This window comes from Bos grunniens, chromosome 11 (genome assembly GCF_055505025.1).
Source record: "Bos grunniens cultivar Pamir isolate PY7600 chromosome 11, Bosgru_T2T1.0, whole genome shotgun sequence".
Lineage (NCBI taxonomy): Eukaryota > Metazoa > Chordata > Mammalia > Artiodactyla > Bovidae > Bos > Bos grunniens.
In genome coordinates this window covers 94,697,189-94,716,719 of record NC_141175.1, presented here as the reverse complement: position 1 = coordinate 94,716,719, position 19,531 = coordinate 94,697,189, and the positions used below count along the sequence as shown (strand labels likewise).

Genomic DNA, 19,531 nt, shown 5'->3' with positions numbered 1-19,531 from the left:
ATGATATTGCAGACATAATTATATTTTATATTCTTAATAAATAAACCTAAATGGCTTAAACCTTTATTAAAAGGCAAATTTCACAGTGTTTTTGCTTTAATTCATTACATGTTATTTATGAAAGAACTGTATAAAATTGAGACAGAAGGGATGGAAATGAAGATAGGCAAAACACATACACATAAAATGCTATCCAAAAGGTAACTGGTAAAATATTAATTAATAAAAGAAAACATTAATTTTATGGAAATAAAAAAGAACATTCTGGAACATTTTCTAGTCTTAAAAAGTATTATTCGTTAAAATGATATAACTATAATGTTGGTATACAACTAACAGTGCAGACTCAAAGTATGTAATTTGACAGTATTAAAAGAAGTTGACAAATCCACAATCAGAATAGACCACCTCTCAGAAATGAATAGATCATACAGTCAAAAATTGCCAAGATTATTAAAGATCTGAATAATAAAAGTATAGATTTGATATAATAAAACCATGTAGTACTTTGCACCCAATAAATAGAAAACACACATATCTCTCAAGTACACATGGGTCATTTGTGATATTTGATCTGAAACTGCATGTCAAAGCTAGTCTCACCAAATTCCAAAGACTCAGCATGATAGAGAACACATGTTCTGACTGCCACATAATAAAGCTCAAAATAACCATTAAAAGAGGTCACCCCCAAAGCCCATATATTTAGGAATGAACAAGCAAAACAATCCCACTGCCAAATAATTTATAGGTTAAAGAGGAAATCATAATAAAAATTGTGAAAATTTTAGAAATGAACAATAATAACAAGAGCATAGTATATCAAAATTTGTGAAGTTGCCCCTAGAGAGAAATGTCTAGATCAATCTGTATTTATCAGAAATCAAGAAAGATTTAAAATAAATAGACTGAGGAGTAACATCAAGAGGTTGAAACTAGGATAATGGGGCAAACCAAAAGGCAGAAAAAAGAGAATAGCAAAGATGAAAGCCAAAATAGTAAAATAAAAATAAAAAATAGAATCAATGAAATAAAAAGTGTTTGCTTGAGAAAAAAGAAAATCTCTAGTAAGTTTTAATAATATAATACGTTAAAATAGTAATAATATTATTTCAATATTGCAATATTCTTACAATCAACCAAACATAATTATAGATACAGTAGAGTTATTTGGGGGGCTTCCAGTAGCTACTCTGTATAATAATCATGTCTTTTTAAAATATTTCCTGATGCTTTAATATCTGAAGCCATGGTGACCCCCTCAGAATTCCTAGATATAGTGAAGGACTCACCTGCAGGCACCCTTCATATGCAAACCAACCAATCCAGTGCCCATACTCCATCTTCTTCCTTTATCCACCTGCCCCTTGCCCTAATCATCTCAGGGCAGGTACCAGACAGCTAGGTGTGACCCAGAGCCTGCTGAAGTTATTCAAACTAGAAAATCCTAAGCCTCCTTACTCTACCTTATCCATTCTCTCAGAAACCACAAAAAAGTCCCTTGCTCATATTTTCCCTTCACCCATACTGCCTTCTGACTGACCCTGGTGCTTCCCCATGTGGGCCTGATGGTGCAGCATTTTCCCTCCTCTTGGAAACTGTGAGGAACAAACTACCTTTTCAGTGACAATCGTCTTCAGATCTGGACCTTACTACACCTGCATAGCAATAAAACTTGCATTGTAAACCAAGTTCCTCACCACTAATCCAGAAGGAGAAAGAGAAGGAAATAGATAAAGTGGGAAATGTAAGATATAAACAATCTCTCTAACCTTAGAAACAAAAGGTCCCAGGGAGGACCAAGCATTATTAGTAAAAGAGGAACCACATTTAAATATCTCCTGGTGATATTTTAGATGTCAGGGAGAAAGTTCAAAATCCTTGAAGTATTTGAGGGAAATAAGGTTAATGTCAGTGTGGAGAGGATTGAACTGGAATCAGACTTCTCCTCTATAAATCTAAAAATAAAAAGAAATATGATAAATATAATAATATCTACAAAGTTCCAAGGGGGGGGAACCTGCAATCTAAGACAAGAAAGCTATAACTCATTTGTGAGATCAATTAAAAGAATATTTTTCAAACATTTAAGCATTCAAATGTATACCACACACTCAACCATCAAGAAAAATTTGTTCAAAATAATGGTTCAGCTAAGCAAGAAACAAAAAGGATAATTAGTAAAAGTCAGACACAACTGAGCAACTGAACTGAACTGACGGTTAATTAAGTTAAAATCAATATTAACATAATTTTTAAAATAGAAATGTTCAAAATAATCACTGAAAAAGAAGGTACATAAGTATAAGAAATAAAGTCATAATAATAATAATAATGACATTAATCTAAAATGTCATTGTATCAGGAAAAACAGGAGGTAGAAGCTTGAAAAGCATGAAATAATCTTACACAAATAAACATATACTATGTTCTTTTTGAGGTTGGAAAACAGATAGTATATATATAGTGTGTGTGTATGTGAGATTAAAGGAGCGCAGTTCACTCAGTTCAGTCACTCTGTCGTGTCTGACTCTTTGCAACCCTAATGATTGCAGCACTCCAGGCTTCCCTGTCCCTCCCTGTTAAGGGAGCTAGAGATGAAATCAAAATGTAAAACATGACTTTCTAATCTCTAAATATAAAGACACTTGCAAAGCAAGCTTAAGCAAATGGGAAAATGAAAAAGGAAATATAAGGAAACATGAAGAGTAGAAAGTATTAAATCATGCAAGATAAATGGTCAAATATCCTGTCTCCAATGACCTAGGACTAAAATGACACTGGGAACTTCATGCTGAGGAGAGTCTCAGTTCAGTTCAGTTCAGTCGCTCAGTCGTGTCCGACTCTTTGCGACCCCATGAACCGCAGCACCCCAGGCCTCCCTGTCCATCATCATCTCCCGGAGTTCACTCAAACTCACATCTATCGAGTTGGTGATGCCATCCAGCCATCTCATCCTCTGTCACCCCTTCTCCTCCTGCCCCCAATCCCTCCCAGCATCAGAGTCTTTTCCAATGAGTCAACTCTTCACATGAGGTGGCCAAAGTACTGGAGTTTCAGCTTTAGCATCAGTCCTTCCAAAGAACACCCAGGACTGATCTCCTTTAGAATGGACTGGTTGGATCTCCTTGCAGTCCAAGGGACTCTCAAGAGTCTTCTCCAACACCACAGTTCAAAAGCATCAATTCAGCTCAGCTTTCTTCACAGTCCAACTCTCACATCCATATATGACTACTGGAAAAACCATAGCCTTGACTAGACGGACCTGTTAGGTCTACTTTAATTTCCCCATTTGCAATAATCCATGCCCTCTGTTTCTCAGAGTACCTGTAGGAAGATAGCTGTTGCAAGGACAGCAAGCAAATCCAGTGTATATGTCCCCTTTGATCTTTAGAGTGGTGAAGCTGAGTGAATACCCTTAACCCTAGTTTCCACCACTCAGGGATGATTCTTATTGGCCCAGCATGGATCAGATGCCCCCTTAGAGCAAGCAAACAAGTGTAGCCAGGGACAGGGTCTTAAAGAGCTCCACACAAAGTGTACCACCTTCCAGGAGAAGGTTAGAAAATCTGCTAGGTGTACACTACTCAAGGACAAACAAAAAGATAGCAATATTCATATTAGAAAATGTAGAACTCACAGAAAAAAAAACAAAACAAAAACCCTAAAGTAAGGGAAAATGTTATCCTATATATAGTAAATTATACAAACTAAATGAGAATATCCCAAAGAAGGCCAATGACAAGGAACATTCAAACAGTAACACTGCGCTATTTCACATGCTAGCAAGATGATGCTCAAAATCCTACAATCTAGGCTTCAATAGTACATGAACTGAGAACTTCCAAATGTACAAGATGGATTTAGAAAATACAGACGAACCAGAGATCAAACGGCCAATATCCATTGGATCATACAAAAAGCAAGGGAATTCCAGGAAAAAAAGCATCTACTTCTGCTTCATTGACTAAGCTAAAGCCTATGACTATGTGAATAATAACAAACTGTGGACAATTCTTTTAAAAAAATGGGAATGCCAGACCACCTCACCTACCTCCTGAGAAACCTGTATGCAGGTTAAGAAGCAATGGTTAGAAAGGGACATAGAGCAATGGACTGTTTCAAAATTGGGAAAGAAGTACATCAAGGCTGTATATTGTCACCCTGCTTATTTAACTTATATGCAGAGTACATCATGCAGAATTCTGGGCTAGATGAAGCACCAACTAAAATCCAGATTATCAGGAGAAATATCAATAATCTCAGATATGCAGATGATGCCACCCTAATGGCAGAGAGTGAAGAGAAACTAAAGAGCCTTTTGATGAAGGTGAAAGAGAGTGAAAAAGCTGGCTTAAAACTCAACATTCAAACAACTAAGATCATGGCATCTGGTCCCCTCACTTCATGGTGAAGAGATGTGGGGGGAGTGGATGGAAACAGTGACAGATTTTATTTTCTTGGGCTCCAAAATCACTGCAGATGGTGACTGCAGCCATGAAATTAAAAGATGCTTGCTTCTTGGAAGAAGAGTTATGATAAACCTAGACAGCATATTAAAAGGCAGAGATGTGTCTTTGCCAACACAGGTCTATGTAGTCAAAGCTATGGTTTTTCCAGTAGTTGTATATGGATGTGAGAGTTAGATCATAAAGAGGCTGAGTGCCAAAGAATTGATGCTTTTGAACTGTGGTCCTGGAGAAGACTCTTAAGAATTCCTTGGACAGCAAGGAAATCAAAACAGTCAATCCTAAAGGAAATCAACCCTGAATAATCTTTGGAAGGACTGATGCTGAAGCTGAAGCTCCAGTATTTTGGCCACCTGATGCAAAGAACCAATTCATTGGAAAAGACCCTGATGCCAGGAAGAATGAGAGTAGGAGGAGAAGGGGGCAACAAGGATGAGATGGTTCGATGGCATCACTGACTCAAACAGACATGAGTGTGAGAAAACTCTGGGAGATAGTGAAAGACAGGAAGCCTGGAGTGCTCTGGTCCATGGAGTTGCAAACAGCCAAACATGACTTAGCAACTGAACAACAAAATGAGAATATAAGAACCAGGAATCTGTGTGTACTGAATATAGTATCAAATATACATAGCAAAAAAGTTTAGAAATTAAGGAGAAATTGAAAAAAACCACAGTCATAGTTAGAAGGCTTAATATTCTTCACCATTTCTGTGAGATCAAGTAGACATAAATTAATAAGAATATATTAATAGAAGAGTTAAACATTATTAAATTAATAGATTTATATCAAAATATGAACAGAAAATACACAGTCATTTCAAATTGCTAAGGAATAGTTGCAAATTTGATCATAACTTAGGCCACAAGGATAATCTCATTAAAGTTTCAAAAGCATAAATAGTATAATACACAAACTCAAACCACAATTTAACAATGCTAGAAGTTAATAGCAACAGAAAAAAACAAAGAAATATGAAGTTCCTCTGGAGGGAGTAAAACTTGTCTTAATAGCCCTAGAGTGAAAGAAGAAATCAAAATTACAATTAATGTTTGTTTCAGAAACAATGGAGAACTATAGCAAAGAAGAAACACAAAACTCTAAAGAACAGAATGCATATAGTTTTATATTTTTCTCATTAAACGGAAGAAAGAAATTTACTGAACAATGTATTCAACTCAAAATGCAAGCAAAAGAGCAAGAAAGCAAACCTATGAAATGCTAGAGAAGAATTTAAAGATAATGAATTAGAACATTAAAAAGAATACATTTGAATCAGTTCTAATGAGGTGGATGAAACTGGAGCCTATTATACAGAGTGAAGTAAGCCAGAAAGAAAAACACCAATACAGTATACTAACGCATATATATGGAATTTAGAAAGATGGTAACAATGACCCTGTATACGAGACAGCAAAAGAGACACTGATGTATAGAACAGTCTTTTGGACTCTGTGGGAGAGGGAGAGGGTGGGATGATTTGGGAGAATGGCATTGAAATACGTATAATATCATATATGAAATGAGTCACCAGTCCAGGTTCGATGCACGATACTGGATGCTTGGGGCTGGTGCACTGGGACGACCCAGAGGGATAGTATGGGGAGGGAGGAGGGAGGAGGGTTCAGGATGGGGAACACATGTATACCTGTGGTGGATTCATTTCGATATTTGGCAAAACCAATACAATATTGTAAAGTTTAAAAATAAAATAAAAATTTTAAAAAAAGAACATAATAAATTACAAATAAAAACTATATATCTGAGAAATTCATGGGCTGGATCTTTGAAAAGACTGTAATTAGGATAACAACAGGTTCAAGGGATTAGATCTGGTAGACAGAGTGCCTGAAGAACTATTGACAGAGGTTTGTAACATTGTACAAGAGGCAGTGACCAAAATCACCATAAAGAAAAAGAAATGCAAGAAGGCAAAATGATTGTCCAAAAAGCCATTACAAACACCTGAGAAAAGAAGGGAAGTTAAAGACAAAGGAGAATGGGGAAAATATACCCAACTGAATGCAGAGTTCCAGAGAATAGCAAGGAGAGATAAGAAAATGTTCCTAACTGAACAATGCAAAGAAATGGAGGAAAACAATAGAATGGGAAAGACTAGAGATCTCTTCAAGAAAACTGGAGTTATCAAGGGAATGTTTGGGCTTCCCTGATGGCTCAGTGGTAAGGAAAAAAAACAAAACTAACAAAACAAAAAAAAACCCGCCTATGATGCAGAAGACATGGGTTCAATCCCTCAGTCAGGAAGGTCCCCTGGAGAAGGAAATGGCAACCCACTCCAGTACTCTTGCCTGAAGAATCCCATGGACAGAAGAGCCTTGCAGGCTACAGTCCACAGTGTCGCAAAGAGTCAGACACAACTGAGCAACTAAACAGACAAGGGAACATTTCATGCAAAGATGGGAACAATAAAAGACAGAAACAGCAAAGACCAAACAGAAGCAGAAACGACTAAGAAGAGGTGGCAATAGCAATCAGAGCAGAAAAAGAAATAAAAGGAATCCAAATTGGAAAGGAAAAAGTAAAACTCTCACCGTTTGCAGATGACATCCTCTACATAGAAAACCCTAAAGACTCCACCAGAAAATTACTAGAGCTAATCAATGAATATAGTAAAGTTGCAGGATGTAAAATCAACACACAGAAATCCCTTGCATTCCTATACACTAATAATGAGAAAATAGAAAGAGAAATTAAGGAAACAATCCCATTCACCATTGCCATGAAAAGAATAAAATACTTAGGAATATATCTACCTAAAGAAACTAAAGACCTATATATAGAAAACTATAAAACACTGGTGAAAGAAATCAAAAAGGACACTAATAGATGGAGAAATATACCATGTTCATGGATCAGAAGAATCAATATAGTGAAAATGAGTATACTACACAAAGCAATCTATAGATTCAATGCAATCCCTATCAAGCTGCCAACGGTATTTTTCACAGAGCTAGAACAAATAATTTCACAATTTGTATGGAAATACAAAAAACCTCAAATAGCCAAAGCAATCTTGAGAAAGAAGAATGGAACTGGATGAATCAACCTGCCTGACTTCAGTCTCTACTACAAAGCCACAGTCATCAAGACAGTATGGTACTGACACAAAGACAGAAATATAGATCAATGGAACAAGATAGAAAGCCCAGAGATAAATCCATGCACCTATGGACACCTTATCTTTGACAAAGGAGGCAAGAATATACAATGAAGGAAAGACAATCTCTTTAAGTGGTGCTGGGAAAACTGGTCAACCACTTGTAAAAGAATGAAACTAGAATACTTTCTAACACCATACACAAAAATAAACTCAAAATGGATTAAAGATTTAAATGTAAGACCAGAAACTATAAAACTCCTAGAGGAGAACATAGACAGAACACTCTCCGACATAAATCACAGCAGGATCCTCTATGACCCACCTCCCAGAATGTTGGAAATAAAAGCAAAAATAAACAAATAGGACCTAATTAAAATTAAAAGCTTCTGCACAACAGTGGAAACTATAAGCAAGGTGAAAAGACAGCCTTCAGAATGGGAGAAAATAATAGCAAATGAAGCAACTGACAAACAACTAATCTCAAAAATATACAAGCAACTCCTGCAGCTCAATTCCAGAAAAATAAAAGACCCAATCAAAAAATGGGCCAAAGAACTAAACAGACATTTCTCCAAAGAAGACATACAGATGGCTAACAAACACATGAAAAGATGCTCAACATCATTCATTATCAGAGAAATGCAAATCAAAACCACAATGAGGTACCATTTCATGCCAGTCAGAATGGCTGCTACCCAAAAGTCTACAAACAATAAATGCTGGAGAGGATGAGAAAAGGGAACCCTCTTACACTGCTGGTGGGAATGCAAACTAGTACAGCCACTATGGAGAACAGTGTGGAGATTCCTTTAAAAACTGGAAATAGAACTGCCATACGACCCAGCAATCCCACTGCTGGGCATACACACCGAGGAAACCAGAATTGAAAGAGACATATGTACCCCAATGTTCATCGCAGCACTGTTTATAATAGCCAGGATATGGAAGCAACCTAGATGTCCATCAGCAGATGAATGGATAAGAAAGCTGTGGTACATATACACAATGGAGTATTCAGATCAGATCAGTCGCTCAGTCATGTCCGACTCTTTGCGACTCCATGAATCGCAGCTCACCAGGCCTCCCTGTCCATCACCAACTCCCGGAGTTCACTGAGACTCACGTCCATCTAGTCAGTGATGCCATCCAGCCATCTCATCCTCTGTCATCCCCTTCTCCTCTTGCCCCCAATCCCTCCCAGCATCAGAGTCTTTTCCAATGAGTCAACTCTTCGCATGAGGTGGCCAAAGTACTGGAGTTTCAGCTTTAGCATCATTCCTTCCAAAGAAATCCCAGGGCTGATCTCCTTCAGAATGGACTGGTTGGATCTCCTTGCAGTCCAAGGGACTCTCAAGAGTCTTCTCCAACACCACAGTTTAAAAGCATCAATTCTCAGCCATTAAAAAGAATACATTTGAATCAGTTCTAATAAAGTGGATGAAACTGGAGCCTATTATACAGAGTGAAGTAAGCCAGAAGGAAAAACACCAATATAGTATACTAATGCATATATATGGAATTTAGAAAGATGGTAATGATAACCCTATATGCGAGACAGCAAAAGAGACATAGATATATAGAACAGTTTTTGGACTCTGTGGGAGAGGGCGAGGGTGGGATGATTTGGGAGAATGGCATTGAAACAGGTATAATATCATATGTGAAACAAATCACCAGTCCAGGTTTGATACAGGATACAGGATGCTTGTGGCTGGTGCACTGGGATGACCCAGAGGGATGGTATTGGGAGAGAGGTGGGAGGGGGGTTCAGGATGGAGAACATGTGTACACCCATGGCAGATTCGTGTTGATCTATGGCGAAACCAATACAATATTGTAAAGTAATTAGCCTCCAATTAAAATAAATTTATATTTAAAAAAGAAGAAGAGGTGGCAAGAATACACAAAAGAACTATACAGAAAAGTTCTTAATGACCCAGATAACCACAGTGGTGTGGTTACTCACTTAGAGCCAGACATCCCGGAGTGTGAAGTCAAGTGGGCCTTCGGAATCATCAGTGTGAGCAAAGCTAGTGGAGGTGATGGGATTCTAGTTGAGCCATTTCAAATTCTAAACAATGATGCTGTGAAAGTGCTGCATTCAATATGGCAGCAAATTTGGAAAACTCACCAAAGGCCACAGGACTGGAAAAGGTCAGTTTTCACTACAATCCAAAAGAAGGGCAATGCCAAAGAATGTTCAGACTAACATACAATTGCACTCGTTTCACATGCAACCAAGGTAATGCTCAAAATCCTTCAAGGTAGGCTGCAACAGTATGTGAACCGAGAAATTCCAGATGTACAAGCTGGATTTAGAAGAGGTAGAGGGATGAAAGATCAAATTGCCAAAATCTATTGGATCATAGAAAAAGCAAAGGAATTCCAGAAAAATGGATATGAGAGTTGGACCATAAAGAAGGCAACTGATGCTTTTGAATTATGGTGCTGGAGAAGACTCTTGAGAGTTCCTTGGACAGCAAGGAGATCAAACCAGTCAATCCTAAAGCAAATCAACACTGAATATTCATTGGAAGGACTGATGCTGAAGCTCCAATACTTTGGCCACCTGAAGGGAAGAGCCAACTCATTGGAAAAGACTGATGCTGGGAAAGAAATGAGGGAAGGAGGAGAAGGGGGTGACAGAGGATGAGATGGTTGGATGGCATCACTGACTCAATGGACATGAGAAAGAGCAAACTCCAGAAGATAGTGAAAGACAGGGAATCCTAGTGTGCTGCAGTCTATGGGGCTGCAAAGAGTCAGATACGACTTAGCAACTGAATAACAACGAGAAGAATAGTGAATCTTTACTGGGTATTCAGCTGATGACCAAGTATCACACTGAGCACTTTAAACACGCCACACATTCATCTCACAATCAACCATGAGGTGGGAAGTATAGATACTCCCATTGGAACCAGGAGAATAATATCACTATATTATTACCACCTAATCCACAGACATCTTTCAAGTTTTGCCAACTGTCTCAATATCCATAGGCAAGTAGATTCAATCCAGGATCACGTGTTACATTTTAGTTGTCATTTCTCTTTAGTTTCCTTCAGTCTGAAACAATTCTTCAATCTTTTCTTGACTCTCTTGACCTTGACACTTTTGAAGATAAAGGCCAGCTATTTTGTTGAAAGTCTCTCAATTCGGACTTGTATGATGTTTCCTCATGTTTCATATTTTGAATAAGAACATCACTTGCTGACTCCCCATTGCATCCTCTCAGGAGTCACATGATTTCAGTTTAACCTCGATCACTGAATTAAGGAAATATCTTCCAATGTCAAGGGACCCTTCTACCCTTTGTAATCAATAGGTACTTACTGGGGAAGTACTTTGAGATTATATAACTAACAAGTTCCTCATCCACATCCAAACATACAATGATGTTTCTTGGATGAATCAATCATTACCTTGATGATTTTCAAATTGTAATTTTTGTGTTTTTAAAAATTTTATTGGAGTATAGTTGATTTTGTTGTTGTTCAATAGTTGATTTATAATGTGTTCATTTTTGCTATATAGCAAAGTGATTCAATTATATATATATGCATGTACATATATTTATATACACTTTTTCATATTTTTCCTCTTATGGCTTATCACAGGATACTGATTGTGGTTCGTTGTTCTACACAGTAGGACATTGGTTTTATCAAATGGTAATTTTGAACCCCCACCATTCCTTCTACTATAAATTAGTTGACATTCTGCTCTTAAGGAAAGGTTCTTTTCTTTTCTTACATATTCATTTAATTATTTATATCAATGTGGACTTTTGGATTCCTATTTTATTCAATGGTAAACATCTGTTGTGTGTGCTCAGTTGCTTCAGTCGTGTCTGACACTGTGTGACCCTATGGACTGTAGCCCACCAGGCTCCTCTGTCCATGGGTTTCTCCAGGCAAGAATACTGGAGTGGGTTGCCGTGCCCTCATCCAGGGGTTTTTCCAGACCCAGGGACTGAACTCATGTCTCTTAGGTCTCCTGCACTGGCAGGTGTGTTCTTGATCAGTAGTGCTGCCTGGGAAATCTAAAATTCTGTTACTATTCCCTTATATTTTTTTCAAATTATTCCAGATCTAGTAGGAGTCCCTTCAGACTATTTTCTATATCCTTTTGACCTGTACTCATCATTCTCTGAGTACTTCTTTTCTGGCACAACAAGATGTTCCAGTCTCATCTTGTAATTTTCCTGCCCCAGTCCAGGAATCCACCATTTCTTTCAAAATCCCTGTTTATTTTTGGTGCAAAAAGGTACTTAAAAACAAAGATCTAGGTATGAGGTGTGTTCATTGCTATTAGGGCACAATGATAACAGAGTTGAGAAATCCACCAATATCTGTACCATCTATCGCTCTATCTACCATCTATCTCTCTGTGGTCGGTAGTTCCAAGATTGTCCCCAGGTATTCAAGTACTTATGAAATCCCCTCCTTCCAAACATAGACTGGACCTAGGAACTCATTTATAACCAACAGAATATGGCAGAAGTTCAAGTTCAACTTTACATTACAAAAAGACTGACTTTTATCTTGGGCATTCTCTCTCATTCGCTCATTCTGAAGGAAGCCAGTTGCCCTGCTATGAGCTTCCCTAATTGAGAGGCCCACATGGCAAGGGACTGAGGGTGCTTCTGGTCATCTGCCAGCGAGGAAGTGAACCCTTCCAACAACCACATGAGTGAACTTGGAAGCAGAGCTTCTGCTGACAGAGACTTCAGATGAGACTACAATCCTGGCAGCCTTGTGCATACTTGAGGCAGAAGCACTCAGCTAAGTCACTCTGGATTCCTGATGCACAGAAATTATGAGATAATAAATATGACCTATCGTTTTAAGTCACTAAGGTTTGAGGTAATTTATTACACAACAAAAGAAAACCACATACATACACTTATTTCTGTATCTATTCTATGTATTGAAAACCATGAACTCACACCACACTTCCAATTCCAATTCAACACCATGGGATTAATTCTAGTTTTCTTCCTTCCCATAACTGTGACTCCCTTCTCAGACAGTGAGAAACTGACTCACAATATTCTTTAATATACAGTTATTTATTAGGTCAATTCCCCACCCTCCATTTATAACCAATTTCCTCTCATTGCCCTTGCCACCCAATGTACGCTTTCTCTATCCACTCAGACCCCAACACTCCAACTTAGATTTATGGACACCACCTACTTTGTTTGGATCCCAACCTTGTCCAGCCATCCCCCAATGACTTCTGAAAGAATTGTTCAAGAAGGGAGAAAGGTAAAGAGACAGACTAGAAAGCAAGCAATATAGAATACCAAAATATATATTTTTAAATAGAGAAATAAGCTTCAAAAAACCTGAAAAACTATTAAGGCCTTACCCACCTAAAGGTGTTAGGCCCAGAAGTATTACTATTCCCAGTTCTCAAGGAGTAGATCATTCCTGTGCTATACAAACTGTTCTAAGACCAGAGAAAAAATTAGGTAGTGTCTCAAATCACTTTACTAACCCAGTAAAACTCTGATATCAAAATCTGATTAAAGAAATTAAAACTTCACATAAATAATAATAGGCTGAATTCAGCAATACATTTTAAAAGTAGTGTATGAGCAACTAGATTTAACTCCAGAAATCCAGGGATGGGTCAATGCTAGGAAGTCTCTTCACTCTAATAGGTAAAAGGAACTATATGGAGACACCAGTTGACATCAAATGGATTTTTAAAAAATTCAGATTATTGGGACTTCCCTGGTGGTCCAATGGTTACAGACATGGGGAGAGAGGAGGGAAGGGTGAGATGTATGGAAAGAGTAACATGGAAACTTTCATTACCATGTGTAAAATAGACAGCCAATGGGAATTTCCTGAGCTGTATGGCTCAGGAAACTCAAACAGGGGCTCTGGATCAACTTAGAGGGGTGGGATGGGGAGGGAGTTGGGACGGATGTTCAAAAGGGAGGGGATATATGTATACCTATGGCTGATTCATGTTGAGGTTTAACAGAAAATGGCAAAATTCTGTAAGCCAATTATCCTCCAATAAAAAATAAATTAACTTTTTTTAAAATCTAACCCAAGAAAGAAATCATTAGTTGGAATATGGGACATAATAAAGACCAAACTAAAATGTACTTAAGCTCTTAATATATAAATTATAAAGTATTTTTTAAACATTATCCACATGAAAAGACTGTTCTAATTTGGAAAAGAGAAATAAATTTACTGTTGAATAAAAAAAAAAATCCACCTTGAAATTCATGGGACATGGGTTCAATCTCTAGTCATGGAACTAGGATTCCACTTGCCACAGGGCAGCTAAGCCCATACACTGCTACTACTGAGCCCATGAGCCACGACTAGAGAGAAGTCCATGAGCCACTACAAAGAGCCCACATGGCACAACAAAGACCTGGACACAACCAAATTAGTAAATTAATTTTTCTTTGATTAAGATTCTTTTCTAGAAAGTCAAGTCATTTTTGGTTGCAGGTAACAGAATCCAAGTCAAGTTTGCACACATAGATCTATCTCATGAAAGGCAATGAATCAGAACCAAAAAGAATTGCTGGAGAGGAAAAGGAAAAAGTTGTCTTTTATATCTGTCCATTAAGAATAAATATTCTAAAATCAATAAATTTCTTATAAATCAATAACAGCTATCTCGAAAAACCAATGGGGAAAAATTCCAGAACCACAGATCAAATTGCCAATATCCATTGGATCATAGAAAAAGCAAGAGAATCCAAAAAAAATGTCTACTTCTGCTTCATTGACTAAGCTAAAGCATTTGACTGTGTGGATCACAACAAACTGGAAAATTCTTCAAGAGATGGGAATACCAGACCACCTTACCTACCTCCTGAGAAACCTATATACAGGACAAGAAGTAGCAGTTAGAACCAGACTTAGAACAGTGGACTGGTTCCAAATTGGGAAAGGAGTACATCAAGGCTGTATATTGTCACCCTGTTTATTTAACTTACATGCAGAGTACATCATGTGAAATGCTGGGCTGGATGAAGCACAAGCTGAAATCAAGATTGCCTGGAGAAATATCAATAACTTCAGATATGCAGATGACACCACCCTAATGTCTGAAAGTGAAGAAGAACTAAAGAGCCTCTTGATGAAGGTGAAAGAGGAGAGTGAAAAAGCTGGCTTAAAACTCAACATTCAAAAAACTAAGATCATGGCACCTGGTCCCATCACTTCATGGAAGATAGATGGGGGGAAAATAGAAACAGTGACTTTATTTTCTTGGGCCCCAATGTGACTGCTGATGTTGACTGCAGCCATGAAATTAAAAGAAGTTTGCTCCTTGGAAGAAGAGCTATGACAAACCTAGACAGCATATTAAAAAGCAGAGACATTATTTTGCTGACAAAGGTCCATATAGTCAAAGCTATGGTTTTTCCATTAGTCTTATACAATGTGAGAGTTGGACCATAAAGAAAGATGAGTGCCAAAAATTGATGCTTTTGAACTGTGGTGCTGGAGAAGATTCTTGAGAGTTCCTTAGACAGCATCAAACCAGATAATCCTAAAGGCAAGCAACCCTGAATATTCATTGGAAGGACTGATGCTGAAGTTGAAGCTCCGATACTTTGGCCACCTGATAAGAAGAGCCAACTAATTGAAAAGACCCTGATGCTGGGAAAGATTGAAGGTAGTAGGAGAAGGGCTCAATATTGGATGAGATGGTTGGATGGCATCACCCATTCAATGGACATGAGTTTGAGCAAACTCCAGGAGGTAGAGAAGGACAGGGAAGCCTGGTGTACAAAGAGTCAGACATGACTGAGTGACTGAACAACAACAACGATATCAATGAAAGACTATAACAAACCTAGAGGATTGATGCTAGTTATGTACAAATATTGAAGAAATGTAGAATATTTTATGTGATGATATAAAAAGGAAATTTGGTGAAAATAGAGGCATGTTCGTGGGTAAGAAGACGCATGTTGTAAAAATGTCCAACTGCCTTAAATAAATCTATAAATTCAAATCAATCCCAATGGTGTTGTTTTCAGAATTTAACGATACAATCCTAAAATTGAGGTGGAACGCTTAATAAAAGTCAGGAAAATCTTGGGATATTGCCTGTGTGTGTGTGTGTGTGTGTGTGTGTGTGTATCACATACTAAAACCTTTACATCTATTGAGTGCTTACATTGTACTGAATTAAGTGTTTCACATGCACTATGGATTCTATTTTCTCCTCCTCAAAACTCAAAGTACAATTACCTGCAACTTCGAGATGTTTAAAAAGTTTGCCAGTAACACAGAGGCACTATCATAAATGTCAGGAGTTTTATTTGAAGCCAAAACTCATTACTTCAGGGCTTAAAAGTTTAACTACTATACTGATTAAATATCTTACAAAGCTTAGAGTAATTTAAACAACCTGGTACAGAAAGAGGGCTCAATTGAACAAATTAATAGGAAGAAATATATATACCTATCTTATTCCTAACATAAGAAAAGAATTACAGGTTTTTTGTTTCACTTTATTTCTTCCATGATTTATTATGATGAACAATATAAGGGAGAACTTGTTTATTGTATTACATTTTTCATAGAAAGTGTTATTGAATATATTTATCAATTCTATTTTTCTTTTTGTAATTCATCTTTTCTTTATAACTTTTCCCTCCTATTTCCTTTGGTGTGTTTTGTTCTTTTTTGAGTTTTTTGAGCTGAATGCTAATGTTTTTATTTAATAATGAAGCATTCTTGCCTATTCATTTTTCCAACTGAACTTTGTGTTCTCTTAAAGTTCTGAAAAACTACTATGAGAATGTTTATCAGAATTTTATTAAAGGTATAAATTAATATGTGGTGAAACAACATTTTTACACATTGAATCTTCTCAACAAGAAGCATGTCCTTCCATTTATTCAAGTCTTCTTTTGTGAATTTCAGTACTGTTTCAGAGTTTCATTCCTATGGGTTCTGCACAGCTTTCAAGAGTTCATGCCAGGGAAATTTTTTTCCTTCATAATTAGCTATTGCTATTTTATTAGAAAGCTCTTGATTTTGTTAACTGAATTCATCTTGTAGCTGGTTCCCCTATAAATTCTCTTCTATAGCTTCCCTAGGATTTTCAAGAAAGAAAAAAAATTATTATATGAAATTAAGATAATTTCATTTTCTACTTCTTAGTTTCTTCTTTCAGTTTCTTAAACAATTGCATTAGCCCAAACTTTGAGAACAATGTCAACTAATAATGGTAATTGTTAGCATATTTGTGCTGATTCTGACTTTAAGGAAAATGTCTTATTTTTTCATTACACTATTTGTTCTGAGATAATTATAGATTCACATGCAGTCATAAGTCACAAAGAGACCTCATGTATCCTTTACCCAGCTTCCCATAAAGTTATAGCTTGCAAAAGTATAATCACAGCCAGGATATTAATATTAATCCAATTTACATCTTATTCAGATTTTCCCAGGTCTGCTTGTATTTGTGTGTGTGCATGTGTATGTGTTTTAACTCTGAGGAATTTCATCATGTTCTTGTAACCACTAGCACAGTCAAGACGCAGGACAGTTCCACCACCACAAGGATCCCTTGTATTGCTCTTCGATAGCCACAATAGCCTCTGCCCCCTTACCAACCCTCACACCCCATCCCTGACTCCTGAAAATCACTCATTTGTGCTCCATTCCTATACTTTTCTCATTTCTCATTTGTTCTCCGTTCTCTATACTTCCTTGAAATAAACTTATATACAGCATGTGATCTTTTGAGATTGGCTTTAACAGCTTCACCATAATCCCCTGGCAATTCATCCAAGTTGCTGTGTGCATCAATAGCTGTTTTTGTTTCTGTTTTGCTGAGTGTATTCCACAGTCAGGGTGCACCACAACTGGTGTCACCATTCACTCTCTGGAAGATTTCTGAATTGTTTCCAGTTGGGGGTATTATGAATATATATGTTGAACATCTTCTCATGAGCTTATTTGCTATCTGTATGTTCTGCTTATTACAAAATATCTGTACGTGTCTTTTTCTAATTGGATTTTTTTTTTTTACTATTGAGTTTTGAGTGACTTTTATATATTCTCGGTGCTGCTGCTGCTGCTGCTGCTAAGTCACTTCAGTCGTGTCCGACTCTGTGCGACCCCATGGACGGCAGCCCACCAGGCTCCCCCGTCCCTGGGATTCTCCAGGCAAGAACACTGGAGTGGGTTGCCATTTCCTTCTCCAAAGCATGAAAGTGAAAAGAGAAAGTGAAGTCGCTCAGTCGTGTCCAACTCTTCGCGACCCCATGGACTGCAGCCCACCAGGCTTCTCCGTCCATGGGATTTTCCAGACAAGAGTACTGGAGTGGGTTGCCATTGCCTTCTCCGATTCTCGGTGCTAGTCATCGTCAAAGATGTGATTTGCAAATATTTCCTCTTTGTGGCTCCTCTTATTCCCTTCAAATAGCTCCCATGGATAAAAAGCTTTTAATTTTGATGAAGTCCAATATATTGTGGCTTTCTGGTATAGATAATGGTTTCACGTCAAATTTAAGAACCTTTCGTCTAGACCCAAATCCCAAGATCTTCTATTTTTTCTAAATGTTTTATAGTTTGTTTTATACTTAAGTCTGTGATAAAGTATTTGTCAAAGCCCAACACTCATTCATTATTAAAACTCAGTAAATTAGGAATAGAAGGGAATTATCTCAAATTGATAAAGAGCATTTACAAAAAAAGAAAAAAAAACTACAGCTAATGTGCTTATGGTGAAAGACTAAATGCTTTTTGCCTAGGATCAGAAACAAGGCAAGTATGTCTGCACTCACTGCTTTTGTTCAATGTGGTGCTAGAAGTCCTGGCCTCTGCAATAAGGCAAAATAAAGGAATATAAGGCATGTTGTTTAGAAATAAAATTGTCTTTATTCGAAGATGATATGATTGTCCATATAGAAAATTACATGGAATCTACCAAAAAACCGATAATATATGAGTTAAGTAATGTTTCTGGATACAAATTCAACACACAAAAAATCGATTGCTTATCTATGTACTAATAATGAACCTATGGAAACTGAAATTAAAAGCATAGTAGCATTTACAATGATTCCAAATAAAGTTAAATACTTAGGTATGCATTTACCAGGGGCTTACCCACTGGCTCAGTGGTAAAGAATCCGCCTGCAGTGCAGGAGATACGGGTTTGATCCCTGGGTGGGAAGATCCCCTGGAGGAGGGCCTGGCACCCACTCCAGTATTCTTGCCTGGAGAACCCCATGGACAGAGGAGCCTGGCCAACTACAGTCCATAGGGTCACAAAGAGTCAGAAACGACTGAAGCAACTGAGCACAGCACAGCACATACATTTACCAGGGCTTCCCGGGTGGCACAGTGGTAAAGAGTCCACCTGTCAGTTCAGGAGGTACAGGAGACGCAGGTTCAAACCCTGGGTCAGGAAGATCCTCTGGAGTAGGAAATGGCAACCCATTCTATTCTTGCCTGAAAAATCCCATGGACAGAGGAGTTTGGTGGGCTACAGGAGTCGCAAAGAGTCAGACATGACTGAGTGACTGAGCCCAGATGCATACATTTACCAAAACATGTACAGGATCTATATGCTAAATATTACAAAATGCTGATGAACTAAATCAAAAAAAATAGCCTCACACCAACCAGAGTGGCTATCATCAAAAAATCCACAAAGAAAAAATTCTGGAGACGGTGTGCAGAGAAGGGAACCCTCCTGCACTGTTGGTGGGAATGTAAATTGTTACACCCACTATGGAGAACGGTATGGAGGTTCCTTAAAAAACTAAAAATAGAGCTACCATATGATTCTGCAGTCTTATTCCTGGGCGTATATCCAGGAGTAAGATATATTTTTTCTTACTATTCTTACTTTCTCTCTGTTTTTCTCTCTGTTTTTGTTGGATACAAATTCAACACACACAAAAAAATCAATTGCTTATCTATGT

The 19,531-nt window shown here is 37.6% G+C and overlaps 1 long non-coding RNA gene across 2 annotated transcripts in view; it reads right to left on the bottom strand.

The window, feature by feature from the left end:
• Window positions 1–16,496: 16,496 nt before the first annotated feature.
• The window catches only part of LOC147363573 (uncharacterized), a 61,826-nt gene continuing 58,791 nt past the window's right edge, over window positions 16,497–19,531 (bottom strand). Inside the window, exon 4 of one of the 2 annotated variants that reach the window (XR_015135966.1) lies at window positions 16,497–16,683. This is a non-coding gene — a long non-coding RNA (uncharacterized LOC147363573). Of the gene's footprint in view, window positions 16,684–18,456; window positions 19,056–19,531 lie in introns of those variants that run through there. The other variant, XR_015135967.1, reaches the window with a different exon arrangement.